The sequence below is a fragment of the Pogoniulus pusillus genome, chromosome 6, assembly GCF_015220805.1.
Source record: "Pogoniulus pusillus isolate bPogPus1 chromosome 6, bPogPus1.pri, whole genome shotgun sequence".
Classification (NCBI taxonomy): Eukaryota; Metazoa; Chordata; class Aves; order Piciformes; family Lybiidae; genus Pogoniulus; species Pogoniulus pusillus.
Genome location: NC_087269.1, coordinates 35,690,297 through 35,704,669, shown reverse-complemented (window position 1 = coordinate 35,704,669; position 14,373 = coordinate 35,690,297). Strand labels below are relative to the sequence as shown.

At 40.4% G+C, this 14,373-nt stretch overlaps 1 long non-coding RNA gene across 1 annotated transcript in view; it reads right to left on the bottom strand.

Moving 5' to 3' along the window:
• The window catches only part of LOC135176281 (uncharacterized), a 278,618-nt gene that overhangs the window by 143,194 nt on the left and 121,051 nt on the right, over positions 1-14,373 (bottom strand). Inside the window, exon 2 of the long non-coding RNA XR_010302593.1 lies at positions 10,940-11,018. This is a non-coding gene — a long non-coding RNA (uncharacterized LOC135176281). The remainder of the gene's footprint in view (positions 1-10,939; positions 11,019-14,373) is intronic.

The window sequence follows — 14,373 nt, the reverse complement described above, 5'->3', positions numbered from 1 at the left end:
AGCACCAACCTCTCCACAACATTCTTTCAGGTAACTGTAGACAGTGATGAGCTTTCCACTCAGCCTCCTCTTTTTCAAACTAAACATCCCCAGCTCCCTCAGTTACTCCTCATAAGATTCATTCTCCAGGCCCTTCACCAGCTTTGTTGCCCTCCTCTGCGCTCATTTCAGCACTGTAGTGAGGTACCCAAGACTCAACACAATACTCATTGTGTGGCCTCATCAGAGCAGAGTAACAATGCACTGTGGAGCAAGATGCATTAACCTGAAGTTCAATGAAGACACAAAGTTCCTCAGAAGTTTGCCACTTCCAACTCCCACAAATGTTTCCTGCTGCAGCAGTGAAATGATACAGCTTTCCTCTGTGGCTTACATTTAGTACTACAAGTACCACATTCACACAGGAGTCAGGAGAAAGAAAGGAGTTGTTTGGAACATAAACTCAAGTTAAATGTGTTACAACAGTCATCTCCAGACAACTTTGGCTCATGTTTATAATGCCACCAGAGTGATGATAAAAAGCTGGGATTATAGAAATTAACCTATTTCCTGAAGAATTACAAAATATATAGCTACTTGCCCCTGAAGAAATTTGATGAATAGAACAAAGTCCTTCAGCATTTCAAAGGTTGAAACTACAACATAAGCAAGCACAAGCTGATTGTCCTGGTGGAACGGGCTAAGGGTCTTAGCTGGGTTTCTTGTTTGTTTAGGGGTAGTGTTGCATGCTTGGTTTTATTGTTGATTTGGGGGTAGTATCTGGGGGTGGGGGGCATTGCTTGGTTGTTGTTTTTTTTAATCTTTGTAGAGATAAAAAAAAAATTCAAAGTCCCATTGTATTTTTCTGCATTAGCCTCACAACTTTTCCCTTGAAATACTGATAATATATTAGAGTGCTTAAAACTTCCAGAAGAATGAAATGGAAAGTAAATTATAATGCATCATTCACCTTTTTTAGAGCACCATATTACAGAGACATAGCAATAGGTCTGCAGAACCAGATCAACTTTGGTAAAGTCACACCATGCAAAAGATCTATTACTCTGGGCTAGCACTGTGCATACCATTCTTGGAGAGGAAGTTCATCTTTTGCATTTTGTTATCAGTCAAAGGCTCTCATACTATGGACTGCTGAGCTGCCTACTAGCAAGTGAGAAGGAAGGCATACTGCTATATTTGTGTCTCCAAGTAAACAGAAGCTAAAACCACTCTTGGCTGCAGTGAAGCTGGCCAGTGACAATGCTCCACCTGGGATTACATATGTACTTGCACTCTTCCTACACTTTGGAATGTCATTCTGCTCTGCAAGTGATGTCTCTGAAGCCAGAAAAGTCTCCATAGTAAGGTACAAATCAACACAAGCAAAATGATTGTAATGTAACCCAACAGATCCACACACCATTTTCAAAGTTTTAGGCAGATCTTTGGTAGATGTTTTTTTGTTTGCTTTCCTCAACTTGGTCAAAAAAAAAAAGACAAATTAATTATTTGCACAACTGATCCTATATAGCAAGGATGCTATTTCAGTTAACCAGACAAAAGGCATCATCTGGCTGTGCTACTTTGAGGCTAATTGGGATATTTTAATGAGAAAAATTAGATCATTGCTTGTGAAAAGAAAATAATGATGAAGTCTATATCATTCATTGGTTTGCTGAGAGGAATAAAAAGCCAAAACACAAACAATTTGTCCCACTATGGTCTGGGACACTGCTTCTATTTGCTTCCCCCTCACTCTGCTCTAATATCTCTCAACTAATCTCAGCTAACACATAACAATGTAAGCTTTGCTGGTTGTTTTGTTGGTCTGAGAAAGTAGAGGGAGGAAAAGGGAGTAGCTTTGAGCCCCTTCTGGGCAGTTTCCTTTGTCCAGGAGGGAGTCTGGATTTCTGTATTATTTCTAATTTGTATATAGTCGTAAATACTTGTAGATGTACTGTGTATATATGCTTGTAAATTTTGCTTTGCTGTAAATATAGCTTCATCTTACTTCTGAGCCATCTTAGCTAGTCTGGCAGATTTCAGTAGCAGGGAGGGTGGGGGGGAAGTTCCTAACCCACCACACTGGCCTGAAGAAATGGTTATTTCATCATAAGCATAGTGAGAACAGTTGAGGGCAAACCCTAATTAATACATAAGGCAAGTCTAGACTAAGAAGCACATCTCACAACATTACCAGGTATTAAAGAAAACCTGCCACACTTGTTGCAGTTGCTTGGATACCAATAACCCATGATATTTTCCCCAATTCAAAACACAGAAGTGTCACTTAATGAAATTCACAAATAAACTGTACTAAAATTTTCAGACAGGATTATTTTCTGTGTCATTTTAATATCATCTAATAGTAGATGCTACGAAAGGAAATTTATCTCAATTTTGTACCTTTAAAGTTACTTTTGTTTCAAATAAGTAAGTTTCTAAGTCTCAAAAGGAAATCCTCGTTTGGCATTTCAAAGCCAAGTATCAGTGGAGCACTTCTCCACAAGTGGGTTCTGATACACAGCTTTGAGCTGACACCACTGTTGTGAGCAAGGTTATCTTAACTAGGGAAATTCTTACTTGATTTTATTTACCACCAGTTAATACAAACACCTAATCACTGCCTCAGCTACTGAGACAAAAGAAATAAGGTAAATGAATCAGCTGGTGGCATAAGCATGACTATGTGGCATATGGGTGAAACCCTAAACACTGCACTCTGCTGCCAAACACACACCGCAGAATTTGTTTGCCTGCCCCAGCGCATGCCACTTATGCTATGGCATGTTGCCTCTGACTTTAGAAGAGGCAAATGGTGACACAACACTTTGAGTGAAAAAGGGTGCTGTAGCAAGCCTGGCCGGGAGGGCCTGCCGGTTTGCTTTCTTCATTCAGCATCTGTACTGTATTTAAACATAATGGTCTTATGTTAATGTTATTGCAAGTGTCCATAGCACTGCTGGAAAAGGTCTCACATCAGGGCAGAGAAGGGATTGACTAGAATCTTCAGGACACAGTAAGCTCTTACTGCTTTCCACAGTCAAACCAGTATTGCAGAGTATGTTGGTAATCAACTAGTTGGCATTTTGTAATTTGTGTAAATGCCTATTTTATTACTAAAATAGGAGAAATCATGCAGTACTGAATGAGCAGGAAGAGGAGAGGATTCTTCCACAGAAAATTCCAATTCCATGAAATACTGTAGAGTAAATGGTTTGGCTAATGTCACTCAACATTGCCATTTCTTAAACTGTAACAAGTAAAGTGATTGCTCCAATCTCATCTGCTTCTTTTCTTAAATCATGCTAAACATGGAGATTTCATGCAAATGTCCATGCAACACTTTTCTATTTCCTGCCAGGGTTTTTAGTATGCTTCTCACAGATCTTACACATTAGTTAAGTGTGTGCTAACAGACTTTTTCCTAAAATCATTATCTGTCATTTGTTACAAAATTATTTCTAATAAGTTTCAAACTGGCATTAATATTCTTTCCTGCTACACAGCTCTATTTTAACTGAAATCTTAATTTTATTCAGAGGACAAAATCTTTCAGAAGGTTTCACTATCAGATGATATGGAACTTAGTTTTGTTCTTATTAGGCTGCTAAGATGTAGACACTTACTCTACAGTTCATGCTGAACCTTTTTTGGCAAAATGGAGGCTGAACCACCTGAATAAAACATTTAAGTTGGCTTAAGTATCATTTCAAGCTATTTCTAATTCTGCCTTTCCTTGCCTTCAACAAATGCAACATTAGCCCATCTAATGGTGTGGGAGTACTTCACAGGAACATAGATCAAATGACAATCTGCTTTGAACATCTGTTCTTCGATAAGTCTCACAGAGATGCATAAAGTCACTGATTCTCATTTTGCAGCTTTTCCAAACCTTTGTGCAACAGCACACACATTGTTTGGATAGTAACACTCTGGCTTTGTATACAGGAATGATATCACCCCTTAATTACTGATGCAAAACTCGATCAGCATGTAAGACACAGAATACAGGTGTCCAAAGCTTCTATTGTGAGCTTCTCAGCTACAGGACACCATTGTATCTACCTGTATTTCACAGGCAGACTGTTACATCCCTGTGTGGTATTTCCTAGTTTATGCCTGCAAAGGAAAATACACCAAACCTACTCCAAAACATCACCAACATTAAGTCAAAACTAAATAGTTTCTTCTTTGCTGCTGCTTAGTGCAAGCTGCAAACACGTGTCTGCCATGATTTCCAGTTAATGTGCTGCAAATGAGATGCTGCTCCTGGTGGAGGGTCAATGCAGAAAGGGGATTTCTAAATCACTCCCATTAGATAATTCTGAAAATGAAGCTGGCCAATGGGCACTAGCATCCTTGTTCTGGCCAATGAATTCAAAGTTTCATGCCCTGTGTGATCAGACAGGAATGTTTAGGGGCAGCACAAGACACCTCACACATGGTGCTAAGCCCCTTGCCTTCAGGGCTTTGCTGGGGCCAAACCCTTCACTGTTTGCTCATCTACTCCCAGACCCCCACCAGGAGGAGAGCAAGGGTTAAACCATCCTGGCAGGATTTATGCCCTACCACAACAGAGATAAGAAAGTTTATCATTTAGTCCTGAAATCTATCCCATAAGGGCACATGATGGTGCCCCTACATGGGCACATAAAGCCTTGTTTGTCTGAGATTACAGAGAAACAAAAATCTTGTGAGCAAAGAACCATGCACAAGGACATAAAGGCTGAAGCCTCACTCTCCCTGAGAAATGGCATTCCTCTAGAGAAGGCTATTTATACCCTTAGTGACTTGATAACTAGACTCAAAATGTCCCACAGAATTGCATTACCCCAAACACAAAAATACCATTTTACCATAAGCAGATATATATTCTGCCTCCTGTACCTACAGGACACCAATTTTATGATAGTTTATTTACTGATTTACCATTAGAGAAGCTGATCCAGAAATTTCTTTCTCCTCATTTTTCCTCTTTGGAGAAGGTGACACAGAGTATCGCATCTAATTGGAATAACCTCATTATCAAGAAGTGGCTGAAGACAGAAACCTTGACAAAGTAACAAAGTTGACCTTTTAGCAACCTAAAAGCTGGAGATGCCCACCCTGGCTTTCTCTCAAAATTTCACTTGGGATTCCTCTCTGATTTGTCTCTCTGTTGTGTTTGGTCACAACTTCTGTTTTTTTTTTCCCCTTGAAAGAAATGCAGATCATCACAACAATGTAAGAGAGGCAATTAATAAAAGGCTGAGTCACTAAGATGTATGCTCATAGTCCTCAAGGTTTGGGGCCTTAGTCATCACATGTAAAGGAGAACACTGAACCGAAAGGAGATGTTTTATCCTCTGTTTTATCTTCAATTTATGCTGTGAAAACAGAAACTACAGAAATGCTCCACTTTAAAGAGCAATGTGCTAGTTTGAAGCTAGCTAGAATGTTTTGGTGAGAAGGATTAGATAACAGAGACAATGTCTACTTCACTCATAGGCTTGCTGAGAGGTATATGAACAAGAATCCAAACATAGATAAGGCACTTCTTCTTCTGCCTGGGAGCTCGGAGCTGCATTCCTCTCCAGCCTCTCTGCAATCTCTCTGATTAATCCACTTTGCTTCCTAACCCCCTGGCCGAACCTCTATTCTTCCTTGGGACTGGGGTAAGGTTGAGAGGGGAGGGAAAAGGTGGAAGGGTGGTTGGGAGCCCCTCCTGGGATTCATGTTTCTGGGAGGGGAGTTGTGTTTCTGTATTACCTTTTACCTTGTATATTTCTGTATATAAGTGTACATATTGTAAATATCTGCTTGTATATTGAGCTAAGCTGTAAAATAAAAGTTTCATTCAAATTTCCAGAGCCAACTGAGTCTAGTCTGGGTGATTTCCAAAGTGTGTGTGGGGTGGGTAACACCCAAACCATCACAAGCAATCATCCAGTAACCTTCCTACTGACCTCTGCATAGAGGTGCTGAGAAAGTCCATGTTTGTTGTGTAATTAATAATAATGGTTAAGAAATGTATAATAATTAGTACATGAGAAAACCGTTTGTCTTTGAGAGCTTTCAGTTAAAGACTGGGAGGATACTGGACTAAAGATGATCCAAACGCTTTGGAACAGAAACGGGATCTGATTTTGCATATGGAAAGAGTTGGACATGTCCTGTATGTCAGAAAAGACAAAAGCAAAAGCTAGGAGTAACCCTGGAGAATATTCTGGGCCAAGAAATAACGGTGTCCATTGGTAGGCATTGTTTTGAGGAGAAGCATTTGTATAGCATTAGGAAACAATGAATACACTGTTACTTCTAACAAAACTTCTTCGCCATACAAGGTTATTCCAGTGGGATAATACTATATTCCTATGATGCCATCTCAGAGTGTTCTCAGTTGTCCACCTCTGAATCCTCATATCTAAAACCCTCACTCACACTCTTGACTCTTACAGTAGCAGGCACAGCTACAACCCTCCCTCACTGAAGTGAATACACACTAAATCCAATCTCCAACAGAGATCTTCACTGCCGTTTTTTTCAAAATCTGGTTTTACTCTATTCTGATCCTTATAACTGACTTCTTAGAGCTTGAGTCACTCACTGGCTCCTATTTAGGCTTCCTCTGTGGCTCTACTCTGCCCATTGTCTTTACTTTCAGTGACTCTCAAGCCTTTTGAGAACTCATATTGTTCTATACCACGTGCTACTGCTCTTCAGAAGACTGAGAGTATCTTCTGACCAATAATGTTTAAGGTAGTCCATCTTCATAGTGCAAATTTCTCAAGATTCCTTATAATATAAAATGATAAGGCAAAAAACAGAGCAGTGCAGTAAAGGAACTCACAATCAGCAGTGCCTAGAGTGTGAATCCACTTTATTTCATTTAAGAAACATATTCTGAAAAAAGGCACTAGCAAACTCACTGGTTTCCAGTGTACCTTCCCTACAAGTGTTTTTATTTGTATAGTCCTCTTTTCAATTAACACTCTGTTCAGCACTGCCTGGCACATTTAAAATTCGCAGAGTAATGAGAGTTGGGGACACTTCATGTCTGAAGTGAGTGTTTCACAAATTGTGCTGAAACTTTTAAGTAACACAGCCAGAGTACTCACTCAATTAAGCCTGATGTCACTTCCAAAAGGTTTCCAAGTCAGAGAGATTTGCTTTACAGCAAGCACTCATGCAGTGCTCCCAACCTTGTTCTCCCCTGTGCAGGATGTATGTTCACACCTGTCCAGGAACTCATTACTTGCTTTTAACCTCAATGCATTTTTCTTCTTCACCATTTCCAAGTCTGTAAATCTGTTCATTACCATATACAATTTATTGCCTTCCTTGCATACTGCATTGTTCTCAGTACTACTGTTCATTTCAGACCTCACTTTAACACTTCACCTCCTTCTCAGAGCTTCAGAATCACTGCAGCCAGAACACAGGAAATTCCCTCTTCATCCATGATGTATCACCCAACACTTCAGTTATCTCCATTGTTTCAGAGATGGCACTTCCTCCCATCCAACTATCTGCTCCAACAGCTGAAAATAGGCCCCTAGTGATAAGCAGCACAATTCCCATCAAGAGATTCAATTTTTTTTTGCTTGCCTTGAGAAGAGAAAAGAAAAAGGCAAACAAACCTTTACTGTCTTTCTGGGTGGTATCACATACCTTTAACTAAATATAAGTCATCTAAGAAAACAGAGTATTTGGTTTATCTTCTCTGAGGAAAGCTGCTGCACGTTCCAGGAGATGGTGACATGGGAAAATGGGGACAGAAAATACAGAATGTAGCAACCTAGTTAACTATTAACTGTACAAGGCACCATCAATCATGTATACACAAAGAAAGGTGGTTTAAACATGAGAAGGCCCAGAAACACTCCCATGGAGAAGAAGAATACTGTATTCAAAGATGAGAACATCAGAAACTTTGGCCAAGAATGTTACCTACAACTGGTGTCAGATGAACAAAAGGTAAAAAAGGACAAACTGAGGAAGACAATGAGCCTTTATCAAAAAGACCCCAATATATGATCATCAGGTGGCAACGAGCATGCATGAGGAGGTGGGACATTATGGAGATGAGTTCCAGGAACTGACTGTAACAACTCTACCCATTCTTAGATATAACTGTACTAGCCCTACCTATGTGCTGAATCTGTATGATGTACTTGAACAAGGTGTAGGTGTGCAGAGTTTTGTTGGAGCAATCCTCCCCTGTCACCCAGTGCCATCAATAAATGTACCTTCTTTATAACATTTTGTGTGCTGTGGGGCTCTTTCCACAAGTCAATGGACTGTATCTGGCTTCAAAGGCTGTCACATCTGAGTCTTCCCTTCATTTACAGCACAGGCTGTTACACAGATCTCACTTACTGCTCATCAATGCTAATTAGGAATAATTTTCCTTGCATTTAGTTTTACATTGATGCAAATGTAAAACAGATGCAGGCAAATTAGTAGGATCTGTGCATACATTGCTGACAAAAGTCTACTTATTCAATTTTCTATTCAGTTTATTCCTTACATATTATTACTTGAGGTTTTGGGGAGTGAGGATGGGAACACAAAGAAGGAAGATAAAAAAGCCTCCAGAACAGAATCATGGCATCTTTTACACCTAATGTTACAAACAAAAGTCACTTGAGACACTTAAACCCAAAATTATGTATCATTGCATTGTAATTGATCTGTCTAGGTTTTCATCAACCAAGAGTTTAACCTTAATAGCCTTGATGGTACAAACTCCAGGAATTACGAAGTTCCTCAGCCAGGATTTCTCACAGCATTCTTATAAGGAAACTGTCTGCTCATGACTTAAACGGGCACATGGTCTGCTGGGTAAAGCACTGGCTGGCTGTTCAGGCTCAGAGAGTGGTGGTCAATGGAGTTAAATCCACCTGGAGGCCAACCACAAACTGTGCTCCCCAAGGCTCAGTACTGGGATCAGTCCTGTTCAATTTTTGTATTAATGACTTGGATGAAGGGATTGAGTGTACCTCCAGAGAGTTTGCAGACAACATGAAATTAGGTGGGAAGGTTGATCTGCTTGAGAGTAGGGAGGCTTTACAGAGGGACCTGGACTTATGGGCTGAGGTTAACTGTGTAAGCTTCAGCAAGGCCAAGTGTCAGGTCCTGCACTTGGGCCACAACAATCCCATGCAACACTACAAGCTCAGGCAAGAATGGCTAGAGACCTGTGTGGTGGAAAAGGACCTGTAGGTACTAACTGACAAGGAGATGGATGTAAGCCAGTATGTGCCCAGGTGGCAAAGAAGGCCAAGGACATCCTGGCCAGTATTAGAATAGTGTAGCCAGCAGGACCAGGGAGGTGATTGCCCCATTGTACTCAGTGTTGGTGTGGATGCACCTCGACTACTGTGTTCAGTAGCACTGCAGCAGAGGAAAGACACTGAGGTACTGAGAAGGGCTTGTTAGGCTGGTGCAGAGCCTGGAGAACAAGTTCTGTGAGGAGCAGCTGAGGGAACTGGGGCTGTTTAGTCTACAAAATAGGAGGCTGAAGGGAGACCTTATTGCTCTCTGTAACTATCTGAAAGGAGGTTGTAGAGAGGTAAGCACTGTCCTCTTCTCACAAGTAAGCAATGGTAGAATGAGAGGGAATGGCCTCGAGCTGTGCCAGGGGAGGTTTAGACCAGACATTAGGAAAATTTCCCCACAGAAAGAGTTGTCAGGCACTGGAATGGGCTGCCCAGGCAGGTGGTTGAATCACCATCCATGGATGTGTTTAAGGGCTTTGTAGATCTGGTGCTTGGGAACATAGTGTAATAACAAACTCGGTGGAGTGGGTGAAATGGCTAGACTTAATGATCTTGGAGGTCCTTTCTGGCCTGGATGATTCTATGATGCCTATACAACCTTGTTTACCTCCAATGCTATAATAAACACTGCAGTTTCATCCTTCCTCTTGCTCTTATAAAATAATTTGGTTCCAATGCAGCCACTTGTTATTACGTAGCAGAACTGACTTATAGCTTAGCAGATATAATGCTGCAAAGCAAGTAAGACAAAAGCATTGCAGAATACAATGGCAGAGAGCAATAAGGCAGAAGCACAGAGAGAGAGCACATTGTATTTGCCTGCTCATCTCTTTTTATCTATGCAGCCTATGTCTAATGGTTCTTTGGCCACAGATTAGGCAATCATGGTGGCATTTGCCAAACTTGACCATATTAGGTAAAGTCAGGGCCTTACAGTTTTAGGGCAGAACACAAACAACTGGATAAACATGTGGGGGTACCCTGTTTACAAGTTTGGAAGAGATATGGTGGCACCACGCTTTTGTCTTCCTTTCCCGCAGCACTTCTCTCAACAGAAGGAGGAAGAGCAGAAAACACGTCTGGACAAGCCAGGACATGTTTTAGGCCTATTTGGGCCTTTCATGACAGAAAATTGTGTTTAAGTGCTCACTTGCTTGTGTACCTGTGTTCAGTTGATTGATACAAGGCTTCATTTGCCACTGGAAATCCAAAATCAATTTCAGATAAATTGCAACACACACACACAAGAATCTTATCACTGCCTAAAGATACACTTCCACTGGTACATTCTCTGTTTTTTCAATCAGCTCAATATTTACAGGGTGTCTGGGAAAGAATCCTATACACTATTTCTTAACATTGATTTTAAGAAGGTCATTCCATTCATAACCATGAATTTCCTAAGAAAATAGAGTTTACCTTATTTTTCTCTCCAAAGGAATTTAAGTATTTAATTATTAACAAGATTTTACTTTGAATTCAGTAAACAGGAGTTTAAAAATAACAAAAGGGGACAGAGATAACTAGCCATGGTTCAGTTATATGATGTCATTATTAATTCCAGTGTTTACACCACTTCCTAATATAGGGAAGTATTGGTGCTCATTTAGAAAGAATGATGCATCTAATTTAAAACAAATAAATAACCCTCTCTTCCACTATTTTCTGATTTACATTTGAAAAAGGCTCATTCTTACCAGAGACCTTTATCTTCTGTCTAGACCAGTTCTGCTCTGCTGACCGCTCATTATGATAAGAGGTTGCAACGAAGAAGTCCTGTGGAAGATGTGGATCAGTTACTCAATGACATTCACCTACTGATATCAATTAGCTGGTTGTTTGACTTCCTCTTTGATTCTTTTTGTCATGAGGAAATGGTTATATCCCTCCTGTATGGCAGAGGAAAATGGAATTCATGAAAATTAAATGACTTTGAGGGTTTTTTTAAATCTATCTTAACTGGAATTAAATATGGCAAAGAGCAAACCCCAGTCAAACAGCACAGGCTCAGATCCTTGCTCTGACTATGCAATTCCGTGGTGAGAGGATTTTGCATTGTATCATACAAGCTAATGATGACCACATCAAGAGCACCTGGGAATCCAGATCTGGCAAAGTACTGTCTTTCAAGCATTTTTTTAGATAATACCTTTTTTCTTCCATGTCTTGAAAATTCACATACCCCCAGTTTTGCTTCCCTGGAATTCTGACTATCCTCAATTTTTTGCTTATCCTTATCCTAAAATATTTGTTATCTTCTCATGATATGCCTATTATACGTAGGCAAGAGTATATATAGTCACTCTAACATTCCTTGGATGAATCTGTTGCTTTATCAGTCCTTAAAATGCCAGATTTTTCATTACTATGATTTTTTTTATTCCACTAAAACACAAAAAAAAACCCCATTTTTTTAATGGGTTGTCAGTTATAATCCATTTATATCCAGGCAAAGGGCAACAGTTTATAAGATTGTGTGTTGTGTGGTGACTGATGAGATGCTGTAACTTATTAAACAAAAACTACTTTCCTTGGTCTGCTCTTCTGAAATTATTCTTTTAGCTGAGAAAGTCTTAGTGTCAGGTCAAAAACTAACTGCTTACATCTGCAATTCCTACTTATTTTTATTTCTCTGGCTAAGGAAGTGATCAACAGGAAGACACAGCTTGCCAGAAACAGGACAGCTGGTAGTCTTAGCACTCCTGCTGAATTCCTAAGGCACAGTAACTGGGAGCACGCACAGGGATCAGAGGCACTTGCAAACCTCCAAGATGACCCACATGCATTTTGTCTCATATCATTACTTCACAAACAGTACTGGAGACAAGAGGAGATTATAGATGTGGCCCTACTTTGATGTACTTTTTACCTTAAAACCTCTCTCACATGCCTGGAATTATTTGTCAACAGACAGTTTCTGCAGCCAAATTAACTCAGAAAATGTGGCTTCATCACTACAGTTACCTGCACAGGTCTACTGAAGCCTGCTATTTTCCTGTGCTGCCCTTTTTCATGCTATGTCTTCCATAATGAACTCTCAAGCCTACTAAGCACTCAGCAGTCTCTATCAGACCCAACCTCTCACGAATTCCCTCGTCATCTGCTAACTTCTCTCCAAAGCCACTCTAAAACTCTCCGCCTGCCCCTCAGGCTCTGTACTTCCCCAGCACAGACTTTCTTTCTCATCTTCCTTCTATAAGAAAGGTGTCCTGCCAGGTGCCAGCTCTATACCCTTGATGTCACTGAGACAACCCTCCTGAACAGTCCCACCAAAGGCAAAGTCATTGGCTGTTCTTTGAGCAGTTAAATTTCTTATTTCCTGTCTGCATTTCCTCCCTCCTCTTTCTTATCGTTTGTCACAGGAGACCACAGCTTCATGTTCTGAGACAGGGAGGTGGGGAAAAGCTCAATAAACTCAATACTTTAAGAGTCAGTGTTTACTCTCTACATCTGTTTCACTGTAATATATACTTCCTGAGGTGAACAAAGAGACTGGAGAGTGGCACTCTAATGGAAAAGGAGTGTTTGTCATCTGGTCACAAAGCAGGAACTGGCAGGATCCTTTCAGTACAGGTAATTCTTCTGGAAAGAAGGGGCTTGTGCCAGTTTTGGAATGGCAGATATGCAAGGGGGAAATGACCGCTAAATCCCAAAGGCAGATCAGAGTGCTGAAAACAAATAAGAGATTACTTGGAAGTTTCTAATCCAGTGCTCTGCAATTTCTAATTTGAGGTAAGAGGGTTTTTAGAAGGACATGTGATTCCTCAGCTAAGGGAGTACTGAGACAGGAGAAGATGAACACTCCTGTATCCCAAGTACTCACAGCTGCTCCTGGATTTAATCTTGAAATATGAAATATAAAAAAAATTGCCCACCTACTTAAGGAGGTCAAACCTACATCATGTTGGCTGGGGTCTGTTCCAATTGCTTCTCTGATGCATTTCATGAGTTTTGGGCCCCTTATGACTTCACAGATTTCTAATTTGAAAAGTATGGCTGAATTTTGATTGTATGGTGAAGGATTCACATAGAAATCCTTCTGCAAAACTTATTTTAAATCAAGCCCAAAACAGTTCTAGGGACAACAGGTAAAGAAGCCTGTTCTTGCTGTATCAATCAATGAAACATGGAAACAAATAAACAGATAACAAATAGATGCTGCCATACATTTGCATCAAAAATAAAATTCCTAAATTGTTTTCCTTCCTATTACTATCTTGCTAGCTACCACACTATGTCATTGCTTCTGAAATGTACAGCACTGCAAATAATCCAAAGCATTCTTAATTAAATAAAAGGATAGTAAATTCATTTAATTGGCTTTGTTTCCCACCCAGTGTCAGCAATCAATACTACATACTACCTGAAATTGTTTTCCTCTCATAAAAACCTTCTATTCATGCTTTAAAGACATACTCCAGAAACTCAGTAATTTTAGAATATGACAGGCTGCCCATGATATTTTTCTAACTTATCAACAATTCTCTTTTGTAAACACAGAGAGAAAAGAAAAGCAAAACTATTCAGTAGGTGTGTAACTGACCTAGAGAAATAATAGCCTCCAGATTGGAGCAATGTTTTCATTTGCAGTGACCACAGTCCCACCATTCTAAACAAGTAATACACAGTCAGATCACATCTCCTGGTGGCCAGGACAGCAGGTACCACAGATACTCTGGCATACAAAATGTCCTAATTAGCCTTTTTTTTTTTTTTTTTTACCTTTTCTTTCACCCCACAGAGCAGTAAGCACTCTGCCTAGCCACCAGCAGCAGCAAGCTCTGCTCTCCTTCCTGCCATGCACACAGACTTGCTCTATACATCTTTGGGGAACAACTTCCTCTTCCAAGGAAACGCTCACACCCTTGTCTTTGCATGTATCTCCTCTCTCGCACTTTCCCCTGTCTGCATCTTCTCCCACTTGCAGGTAGACAGATTATGTATGACATTTTCTGGACTTTATAAAGTGCGCCAATAGGAGATGAAGTCCTCCTCTGCCTCCTCCCCAGTGCCTGCAGCACTGCCAACAGCAGCAGGCCAGGGGCCATTTCAGCATCTTCAAGTGCCCATATACCCTGTGCAGCAACTGAGGCAGGATGTTGGTTTAAAAAACATAGGATAACCCCAAGGA